This window comes from Mastigoproctus giganteus, chromosome 1, assembly GCF_048544385.1.
Source record: "Mastigoproctus giganteus isolate SK-2022 chromosome 1, ASM4854438v1, whole genome shotgun sequence".
Classification (NCBI taxonomy): Eukaryota; Metazoa; Arthropoda; class Arachnida; order Uropygi; family Thelyphonidae; genus Mastigoproctus; species Mastigoproctus giganteus.
In genome coordinates this window covers 201,736,806-201,748,917 of record NC_143575.1, presented here as the reverse complement: position 1 = coordinate 201,748,917, position 12,112 = coordinate 201,736,806, and the positions used below count along the sequence as shown (strand labels likewise).

Genomic DNA, 12,112 nt, shown 5'->3' with positions numbered 1-12,112 from the left:
TTGCTGCTTTACACAGATGTGGTATTCTGGCAATTTGTTTTATAATAGTGTCTTGACTAAAATTTCTTCCACAAAGTTGAAGTCCAGAGGATATTGCATTATGATCAAGAATGTTTCTATAGCCTTTTTTTAAAACCCCTTAAATTCTGATGTCACCCACTCCAGAAAAATAGAAGCTTAAAAATAGTGTCACCCACTCCAGAAAAATAGAAATTAAAAAAAAAAAAAAAAATATGTTTATACATAATATAAAATATTTAATAAAAATTGGTGAACAAGTTGGTCCTATATTAATAAAAACTGAAAATTAAGAAAATGTAACGTGATTCCAAACTTTTAGGCAGGGAAGGGGGTATAACAGAAAGTAGCTTAGTACTTTTTGTGAAATTTCTTTAAAGTTGCTCTGAGAGAAAAGAAAAGTTAACTAAATTTAATTACTTTTGCTTAAATTTGTCTATGCAAAAGATTTTATTCTCTAAAGAATAAAATCGTGGAGAAAACATCCACAAAACGTACGATTTTTACTCTTAGTAATAAGTAGATTCTACACAGATGGTACAGACAGGAACAATGTCAAAGTGACATTACACAATTTTGTTTACTGGTTATGCAGTGGTTCCATTCCAGACCTCACGCACCCTGATCTCCTGTTGAATGGCAACACTCACCAGTATGCATCTTGCCATACCCAACTGACTGTTCATCATTTATTAATAACTTTGTGGGATATCAGAATTACTCCTACGAGAGCAGTGTATATTATGCGCACTGAAACTAGGACTGCAACCATTATTATTATTGTTTTATTTATTTTTGACAGTATTTCTGACATAATTAATGATGCATATCGAAAATAAAGACATTGAACCAAGAATACTAAAAATTGACATTTCTGTCAATCCGGTAGATAATTTTTTACTTTAGTTTAATAGCATCTGTAGCACTTTTGGCAGGGCACTTACATGCTTTGGTTTGGATAAACACAGTTTGGCCCTGGCAACTCTTTTGTTATTAATGCCAAAGACAACAGCAGCAGCAAAGGTTGTTCTGCAATTCAAGACTACACATCCTGTTCCTCTTATTTCACACTAGTGCGTCCATAGTATCGGTAAGGTAAGAGAATAGGTCGTTAACCGTTTGGAAATAGCTTATCATGTGATGTACAGAATGGGCCTGGAAAAGGAGAGAGCTTGTTATGTGTAGGGCATTGTCCTGGAAAGTGTAGTTCTCATTTACATGATGATTTATGAGTCACCTTTCTGGGGTTACATTCTGAAAACAGGACATTAAGGACAGGCTGACAAATACGAAGCTGTCTCCATATTCCAGAACTTCTGGAATATACAGAAATTCAGTATATCCATATTTATGGAAAGTTAAGTCTAGGGACTATGAAAATAAAAATTTAAAAAACAAAGCATATCAATAAAAAAAAAAAAAAAAAGGAAGTTTCATACGTCTGTGAAAAAACCAAGCAGACTGGGCAATTGTACACGAATGCTCCATTTGGAAAAAAATTCCCTTTTCTGCTTTATTCATAGCTCTATAACTGTAATCACGATTTTATTATATTCATGCAGAGGTGGGCCGTCCCGAGGGTGCAATTGGTGCACTCCACCAGGAGCCAACGTTCAAGGGGAACCATAGGAAGAAGGGGGCGCCAAAGGAACGCCCCTATATTCATGTAATGGTTTTGTTTCTTACAGTCAAACATTAAATTTGTCAATTTCTTTGAGTAAAATTAGGGATAAAAATAAAAGCGAAAAAGCAACTTCCAAAATTTTTTGGTGTAAACAGTGATAAATATTTCTGCGTAAACTTGATCAGATTTGTACATAACTGCAGGTAGCATTTACAAGCTTCAACACGTCACTACAATTATGTAAAATATATGGCTATTAATTAAATGAATAAATAGGTATTAAATAAAAGCCCCCTTCGTGGTAAAGCATAAAATGACATTTTAATTTCCCCCCTCCACTGGTTGCTGCTACACATGCTTGCATTTTGTCAGATACTAATACTGTGATGTTAATTTGTACTAATACTGTAATGTTAATATCATATTAATATTATAATATTACTAATAATATTATCAGTACTAAGTCTGCCGAACATATCAGCATTAACTATTATTTTTTATTATATTTTTTGCCATTTGAAGTATCACGCTATGTAACGTGTTCCAAATAAATAAGTCCTCCTACAAAAGAGAAGCACTTTATGATGCATTGGGTGCATCCGTCCTATATTGTTTTCTAATACAACATACACACTTTCGCACTATTATTTTCTGTAAACCGCAGCATGGTTCGCTTACTGCGGGAATTTATGGCGCAGTGCATCTACAACTCAATAATCACCACAATTGCTTTTCTACGATGACCTTGACCTTGGCCTTCATTTCTGTTTCAGTTTTGAGCAGTGACCTCTGTCGGATTTCGAGCATAATCAGCTGATGGATCTTTTTTCTTGCAACGGGAAGTTCCCTATATAGGTAAGTTTGCGGGTTTGCCTTTTTTTTTTTTTTTTTGCATAATGTAAAAGTATCATTTTAGTTCTGAACGTTTACATCTGTTAATGGTATTCAGGATTATGGAAGCTGAGAATATAATAATATTATAAATCACTGATATTATCGATCACAAATGAATTTTTAACTATTTAAATTCGAACACTACACTTTTATTTATAAATGAAAGCACCTTTGAAAATCCTAGCTCGCTCACGCAGTGTCTGACAGACGCTACTTTTTTAAGTTTTTATTTCAGTAATAAAATTAAATCCCTTTGCCTTACCCTAGCAGTATTCTCTAAAATGTGATGTAATGTTTTCGTTTACTTTGGTTTAACTAAGTGATCTGATATGTGACAGACGCGAATCGTGTTAACGTATTTCTGTTTATGGTACTCGTGCGAGTGTATAAACACTGCTCAACCAGCAACCGTAATCCGTCTTTTCCACAATACAGAGTACTACGGGGAAGATGCATTGCCCTTTTTCAGTTGGGGGTCCGCACGCAAAGGTGAATATTGAGCAATGGGAAATATAAAAAAAAAGATGAGTGAAAAAAACGCATCCAGTTGAAGGAATTTCAAAAAAGGGATAATATAAAACACCGTTTTCATTTCAGCGAAAGAAAGCTAAGAATTAAATGTATATATATGAATAAACGGTGTTTCAAGCGCCCCGCGTGCAGTTATGTTCCATTCAGGTGCACGGCCAGGCAAGGAATAATTGTGTATTTGATAAATTATTATCATGAAAAGTGCGTGTAGTTGTTTTTTTTTTTTTGTCTCGCTTGTGCCGAAGTATATATTATTATTATTATTAATATCCATATGGTACAAGGAAGCCTAAAGCTTATTCTGCACCATCCAAAAAAAAAAAAAAAAAAAAGATCCCCGAGAGAGAGAGAGAGAGAAGTAGAAAGGAATCACCAAGAAAGAGAATGATGATATCCATCTCAGGACCATGGGTTTGCCAAGCCCATACTCACCAGATGTGAGCCCCCGGGGTTAATATATATTATATAATCAGTTATTACTTGTATAAAAATCACTTCACTTCATCGATATATAAACAGTATGTTTTATCCAGTTTGAATAAATAAAGTCAAAATAAGTACCTTAAGTTATATATTCTGTATTTAATTTCATTGTAGAGGCATTTTATTGAAATATGAATCCAAGGTTAAGAAATGAAGCCGTGAATTCTAGTCAGGAACTAGCAATATACCATTCCTAGATGGGTGAAGAAATATTTTATCAAGTGGGATTTTTGCCTAGTTGCCAATTGAAAATTTTACTGTAGCCTAAGTAATGACAGCATGATGCAAGGAAATCAAGCTTATACAGTACAAACCAAAAATAATAAGTAAATAAAATTAACAATTTCATTTGCTGAATTTTGTTCTAATAATTTTTCTTGACCATTTAAATTATATTTATTCAGACCAACTGCACTAGGCTCTGGCTGCTCCCAACAATATTTACCCATCTACATAATTAGCACTGGTGGCATTCATCACTTATCAGTCTGGGTCAGAGTGCCCTATAAACAGTGATGCATGGGTTCTACACCTGGTCCAGCGAACTCTTGCATTAGTCCAGGCATGAATCTGTTTGCTGACTTAACACTTAACAATTCATTTTGCTTATAGTAATAAGTTGAAGCCAAGCTGTGCTCAGACAGAACCAGTTATAAGGGCAGGTCAAGGCAAAAAATTCAAGAACTAAAGTGAAACCAAGTGTATGTAATAAGTGGCCATTAGCTGAGTATAGCGAATTCCACTGGTTGAAACATGATGTACACTATGTTATCAAAGTATTGGGACACCTAGAGAAATAATTATAAGAGGCTAAAAAACAATTTTAATATAGTTTTACCTCACCTTTGATCTTCAGTATGTAAGATAACTTATGCAAAAAACTTTCCAACAAGTTTTAATTGAAATATTTTAAACTTTAAACTTGTGCCTTGTTGATCATTCGATCAACAACATTCATGATGTTCATTGAATCATTGGTTGATTCAATGAATCAATCAATTCACAACTTTGCATGCACAATTTGCAGTTTACAAAATACTGTCTGTCACCAGTGGTGGGATTCAAAAATTTTAACAAACAGTTCCCACTCTCCTTAATGTCCCTCCCCCCCCACAAGGCAAAAAATAAAAACTAAATATATTTTATTGATATTCTTTCTTTAATATCCTTCTCTTTAAATATTTCCAAATTGCTACTTGATTATCATCATAATCTTTTATTTTCCTTTTTTAATGACTCGAATGAGTACAATGAACAATTGCACAGAGAAATAGAGTGGGCTAGTAAATCGGAATGTCTTATAATGGGGGATTTTAACTTCCCAGATATTGACTGGAACTTGTGGGTTGGTCACTCACACACTAGTCAAATTTTGTGGATTTATTGGATGATTGTTTTCTGCAGCAGCATGTTCGAGAGGCAACTGGAGAAAGTAATACTCTTGATCTGGTTATCAGCAGTGATCATTCGTGTATTAAAAATTTGCAGATAAAGTAACCACTAAGTGGCAGTGATCACAGTGTACTGACGTGGGATTTACTTAGATTTAATTACCATCAGGGGTAAAGGAAAGGGTTTTTGCTTTCGTAAGGGTGAGTACAGTGGTCTCCGACAGTTTTTAAATTCTGTACAGTGGGATCAACTGACGATGTTACCAACAGTAAATTCTAAGTGGGAAGCATTCAAGGAATTAATCGTGGATGCTACTAAAAGTTTCATACCTATTAACAAATATTGTTTAAGGTTTAGGCCTAAATGGTTATCTAATGAGACTCATAATAGAGAAGAAAAATGCATGGGATGCATATAAATTATCAAGCGACACAGAAGCCTATAGCAGATATAAGCTAGTCTGTAATCAGGTCACAAAGGAGGTTAGGCAGGCAAAGTCAGATTACGAGAAATCCTTGGCAAAAGATGCTAAGACAAACAGCAAGGATTTCTTTACTTATATAAACTCTAAAAGTAAGGGGATGAATCTGATTGGTCCACTTGACATCGATGGTTCGACTGTTGATGATCCTGCTCAGATAGCAAACAAACTGAATGAGTATTTTGCATCTACATTCACACATGAGGAATTATTAAGGTTTGAAAATGGCAGAAGGTTATCAAATTGTAGCAGGATACTTAATGATTTTGTAATAACTGAAAGCAAAGTGCAGGAGAAATTGTTGAAGTTAAACATAAGAAAACACCTGGGGTGGATGGGATCTATCCAGTTATATTAAAGGAGGCGGCAAAGCAACTAAGCAAACCCTTAGCCATAATTATGAGCGCATCCTTGGACTCGGGAGGTTCCCACGGACTGGAGATGTGCAAATGTATCCCCAATTCACAAAGGGGGATCGAAGGGTGACACGAGTAATTACAGACCAGTTAGTTTAACTTCTGTTCCGGGTAAAATAATGGAGTCACTGGTTAAAGATGCATTGGAGGATCATCTAGACAAGACTGCAGCAATAATTCAGACACAGCATGGGTTTGTTAAGGGAAAGTCTTGTCTGACAAATTTGATAGGATATTATGATGTGGTTACAAAGGAACTGGATGCAAAAAATAATTGATACAAAGGTTGGCAGGGTTGTTAATGACAGTAATGGCAGTGTGCTACTGCAACAGGATCTAGATAATTCGGGCAGATGGGCTAAGAAGTGGCAACTGAAGTTTAACCTTCACAAATGCAAAGTACTGCATGTGGGTAGAAGTAACCCCAGAGAAACGTACCAACTGTGTGGTACTACACTTAAGGTGGTAGAAAATGAAAAAGACCTGGGAGTAATTGTGCAGTCAGATATGAAGTTTTCCGAGCAATGCAAAAACAGGCTGCCAGGGCAGGTCATGGGGTGTTGTCAATGATATATAGGAATTTTGCTAGCAGGGAGAAGGAGGTGATTGTCCCTCTGTATAAGGCAATGGTCAGGCCACACCTTGAGTACTGCGTACAGGTCTGGAGGCCTCATTTTAGGAAGGATGTAGATTTACTTGAGCATGTACAGAGTAGGGCAACAAGACTGGTGAGGGGAAATGAAGGGATCCTCTTACCAAGAGAGGCTTAAGTTCAGCAAATTCCAGTGGCTGGAGACTAGACACTTGTGCGGTGATCTGATTGAGGTGTATAAGGCCTTGAATGGGTTGAGCACGCTGAATTCTGATGAAATCCTTCCATTTGTTCAGATTACGAACCTAAGGGGGCATAAATTCAAATTAAGAAAAGACAGATGCAGAATAGATGTGCAGAAATTTGTCTTTAGCCAGCGGGTGGTTAATTGCTGGAAAAAACTTCCATCTGTCATTGTGGAAGTTGACAGGTTAAATAAATTTAAGGAGGAACTGGACAGGCATTTGGAGGGAATGGTGTGATTTTTTTATTTTTTTTGGCTGATGCTGCATAAGCTCATACACTTGCTTTCTTGCATCACATGCCACTACCACTACCTTATTGTTGGTGCATTGTGGTTATTTCTCAGCCATGCTTGAACCATTGGATTGGAATCTAATGGAAGCAGTGTTGAATCCATAGTGTTTGCAATGGGGGAGAATGTAAACTTTGGGGGTACATGCACCAGGGGAAGAATGTTAACTTCAGGAGGTATATGTGTATATTTTTTATTATTATTTAATATTTACAACATATGTATATGTTACAAACAAATCTGTATATTTATGGATGTATAATAAGAGAATATGAGAAAACAAAAGGAAATATTTATTATTTAACATCTAAATACTAATAGCCAATTCCCAAAAATTACATTACTGACAATAATCACAGTTTAATAATATGAAAATCACCAATTAAAATTTACAAAAAAATCATACAAATCATAATCAAATATGCAAGTATTATAATAATCTTATTCTTCTTTGCATTTGTATCAATTACTTCATTTATTAATTTTTCTGATAACTCGTTCGGGCTTTCTAAGCTTATCTTCTTGCAATATTATAAGCTGCAATCAAACCTTGTTTGCAGTATACAAAGGAAGAATTAGCCACAAGTAGACTTTGCCATGAAATAAACAAAGGGAATGTGAAAACCACAAAGCGGAATTGCCGACGATTGAAATAATGACTGTTGTAGACTTCTCTCTCTGTCTATACGTCGTTTAGCCCTTCCCCTGAAAGCTCCGGATACCCTCTAATTACAATAGCATTCGTCATTAAGGGAACCAAATCAGGCAGACCTATTCACAGCCTGCGACCGAGTTGTTGTTTTGTTTGCAATATACAAACAAAGAATTAGTCGCAAGTAGTTTGTGTGGAAAGCTATCAAGAGATGGTTTGTGTGAAAATAAAAGGAACCTGAAAACCATAAAACTAAAATGCCAACACTTGAAATTATGGATTTTAGTTACAATTTGTGCAGCCAGAAATATTGCTCATTTAATTATTTTGAAAATTTCGTGTCTTTTGAATTTTAGGAGTTTATTTTCATTGTGTACCAAACTTAGTTGATGTGAATTTTTGTGTTGTGCTTATTTGACAAAAATTTATTGAATTTGTATTTTATAATTACAACATTGTGTAAACTGATAATATGGCCCCTAAAGAGCACAGTAAGAAGAAAATTTCAATTAAAATTAAACAAAAAATGTGGCTAAAATTTCAACGTCCGAAATATTTTAAAGAATGTTAATATAATATTAATACTCATGAGTTAGGGTTGAATGTGGAAGTGCAATTCTGCCCAGAAACGATAGGAGGGAGTATATGAGGAGAGCCTTGTCAATCAATTCAGTCCAGGAGAGATTGTGCAAAACTCAAGGGGGTAGAACTTTTTTCAGCCTGGTCTGTGCTTGTTGACAGGAGAGACTGCTTCTACAGGGATGAGGTACACTTAAATAGAAATGGTGCAAGAATATTTGCTGATGCTATTCAGGCAATGTTAGGTGGGTCAGAAAATTGCTAGCTTGGGGGGGGATACACAGACTAAAAGGTTAATAGTTGCCACAGGCAGAGGTAAAAGTGATTCTTGCACTGCTTCTATTACAATGAGCATCAGCCTGGAAAGCAAGGCAATGGAGATTTCCAGGACTGCTGGGAGACATAGTGGAACAAATAAATATATGAGCTGTGTTAGGGTAACTAAGAGAAGAAACAGGTCCATGTATACTTGCATTTACACCAATGCTAGGAGTATAGTTAATAAATTTGATGAGCTTGAAGTGCTAGTCAAGACATGAAAGGCAAATATTGTTGGGTTATCAGAGTTGTGGTGTTGCACAGACATAAGCAGTACAGAATTGGAATTTTGGGAGTACAATGTGAACAGGAAGGGAGAAGGGGTTATTCTGTTAGTTAAAAAACACATAAAATCTAAGGAAGTGCATCCAGTTGATGTTGGTGCACAATGCAATGTTGAGTCTCTTTGGTATGACATAAACACTGAGAAAGCAAAAATGAGAGTAGGTGTGTGTTATAGGATAGATCTAATAAATCTGATGAGTATAATGAGCAGTTATGCAGAGTGGGCCACTAAATCAGAATGTCTTATAATGGGGGATGGGGATTTTAACTTTCCAGATATTGACTGGAACTTGTGGCTTCGTCACTCACACACTAGCAAGACTTTTGTGGATTTATTGGATGACTGCTTTCTACAGCAACATGTTTGAGAGCCAACCAGAGGGAGTAATACTCTCGATCTGATTATCAGCAGTGATTATTCATGCATTAAGAATTTGCAGATAAAGGAACCACAGGGTGACAGTGATCACAATGTACTAATGTGGGAATTACTTAAAGATGTAACTACCATCAAGGCTAAAGGGAAGGGCTTGTACTTTTGTAAAGGTGACTACAGGGGTCACAGACAGTTTTTAAATTCTGTACAGTGGGATAATTGATGCTGTTACCAACATTGAATTCTAAATGGGAAGTCTTCAGGGACTTAATTATGGAGGCTACTGGCTTTTCATTCCGACTAAGAAATACTGTTCAAGGTTTAGGTTTAAATGGATGTCAGGTTAACTAATGAGGCTCATGGCAGAGAAGAAAAATGTATGGGATGCATGTAAAGTATCAAGTGACACAGAAGCCTATAGCAGATATAAGCTAATCTATAATCAAGTCACAAAGGAGGTTAGGCAGGCGAAGGCAGATTATGAGAAATCCTTGGCAAAGGATGCAAAGAGAAACAGCAAAGAGTTCTTTACTTATGTAAATTCTAGAAGGAAAGGGATGAATCAGATTGGACTACTTAACATAGATTGGTTGACTATCGATGATCATGCTAAGGTAGCTGATAAACTGAGTATTTTGCATCTACATTCACATATTAGGAGTTATTCAATGCGGGGAGTGCCAGAAGTTAATCAAATTTTAACAGGGAGCTAAGTTATTTTGTAATAACTGAGAGCAAAGTGGAGGAGAAATTGTTGAAGTTAAACCTAAAAAAAGGCACATGGGGTGGGCGGTATCTATCCAGTTATATTAAAGGAGGCAAAGGAAGTAAGCAAACCCTTAGCCATAATTATGAGAGCTTCCTTGGACTCAAGGGAGGTACCCATGGACTGGAGGTGTGCAAATGTATTACCAATTCACAAAAGGGGGGGTTCAAAAGGTGACACAGATAACTATAGACCTGTTAGTTTAACTTGTGTTCTAGGGAAAATAATGGAATCACTGGTTAAAGAAGCATTGCAGGATCATCTATACAAGACTGCAGTGATAGTTAATACACAGCATGGTTTGTTAAAGAGAGGTCTTCTCTGACCAATTTGATTGGATACTATGATGTGGTCACAAAGAAACAGAATGCCAAAAATAATTTTGATATCATATACTTGGATTTCAGGAAAGTTTTTATACTGTTGCACATGGAAGATTGCTGTACAAATTGGAGAGGTTATACATTAAGGGTAAGTTGCTACAAGTGATAAAGGGACAGTCGAGTGGGAGAAAACATAGAGTGGTAATCAATGAACAAATATTATTAGTGGAGTTCCCCAGGGTTCGGTGTTGGGCCCATTGTTGTTTTGTATATTTATCAATGATATTGATGAAGGTATATCAGGTTTAATGTCGAAATTTGCAGGTGATACAAAGATTGGCAGGGTTGTTATCGACAGTAAAGACAGTATGCTGCTCCAACTGGATCTAGATAAGTTGACCAAATGGGCTGAGAAGTGAGAACTGAAGTTTAACATTGACAAATACAAAGTACTGCATATGGGTAGCAATAACTGAAGAGAAATGTACAAACTGTGTGGTACTACACTCAGGGAAGTGGGAAGTGAAAAAGACCTGGGGGTAATTTTGCAGTCAAATATGAAGTTTGCTGAGCAGTGCAGACGGGCTGCCAGAGCAGGTCATGGAGTCTTGTCAATGATATATAGGAATTTTGCTAGCAGGGACAGGGGGTGATTATCCCATTATACAAGGCAATGGTCAGGCCACACCTAGAGTACTGTGTACAGGTCTGGAGGCCTCATTTTAGGAAGGATGTAGAGTTGCTAGAATGAGTACAAAAAGGCAACAAGATTGGTGAAGGGAACAAATTGGTGCTCTTACCAAGAAAGGCTTAAATTCTGCAAACTGCAGCACCTGCAGAGTAAGCACCTGTGAAGTGATCTGATTGAGTTGTACAAAACCTTGAATGGGTTGAGCAAGCTGAATGCTGATGGGATTCTTACTCTTGCTCAGATTAAGAATCTGAGGGGTTACAGTTTCAAGTTCAGGAATGCAGTTGTAGAATAGATCTGCGGAAATTTGCCTTTAGCCAGTGGGTAGTTGATTGGTGGCCTAAATAAATTTAAGGCTGAGCTGGACAGGCATTTGGAACGAATGGAAGGGCGAAATGGGAGGGTTTTTTTGTTTGTTTTTTTTGGCTGATGCCGCATAAGTTTGCTTTCTTGCATCATATGCCTCTACTAATGCTAATGCTAATAAATATTACTATTTTTCACTGGGGGGGGATTTTATTACATAGGGGTTAGTTTCACCTCCAGTCACTCCCCTGGATTCAACACTGAATCAGATGATGGAATAATAAAACTTCATGTGACCGATGAGATGGATATGACATGCCCCTTCTTTCCAAAGAAAGACAAAGCGAAAATAGATCGATACAAACGAGTCACAACTAAAAAGCAGTCAGAAACAAAAACAACCAAGAAAACCGCTTAATGGAAAGAATCTTTCAGTGGAATTGTAGAGGCTTTCACAATACAAAAGATGATTTACATGAGCTCATCAACTGTTATGAACCAGCAGGCATATCTTTACAGGAAACTTATTTAAATTCACGTGTGCTATCATTAAAAATTACACTATCTTCAGATGAGATAGGAGTATTGACTCACCATCCCATGGCAAGGTGGCAGTTCTTGTTAGAAGCAACGTACCATCCATACATATTGCTCTTCAGATTCCTTTTGAAGTAGTGGCAGTGTGCATTGTAATTGGCATCACTCTTACAATAGCATCTGTATATATTCCTCCTAATTTATCATTCTCTTCATAGATGACCTAGACAATCTAATTGAACAGCTACCATCTCCGTTCTGCTTACTCGGAGATTTCAGTGGTCATCATCTGATGTGCGGCTCTCCAACCATT

At 36.6% G+C, this 12,112-nt stretch overlaps 1 protein-coding gene across 3 annotated transcripts in view; it reads left to right on the top strand.

Annotated features, from left to right (window-relative positions):
- The first annotated feature begins 2,385 nt into the window (after positions 1–2,385).
- Positions 2,386–12,112, top strand: part of LOC150091451 (monocarboxylate transporter 10-like) — a 243,362-nt gene continuing 233,635 nt past the window's right edge. For all 3 annotated transcript variants that reach the window (XM_090384019.1, XM_090384013.1, XM_090384006.1), the window contains exon 1: positions 2,386–2,497. The gene's annotated coding sequence lies outside the window, so the exon portion shown is untranslated. The remainder of the gene's footprint in view (positions 2,498–12,112) is intronic.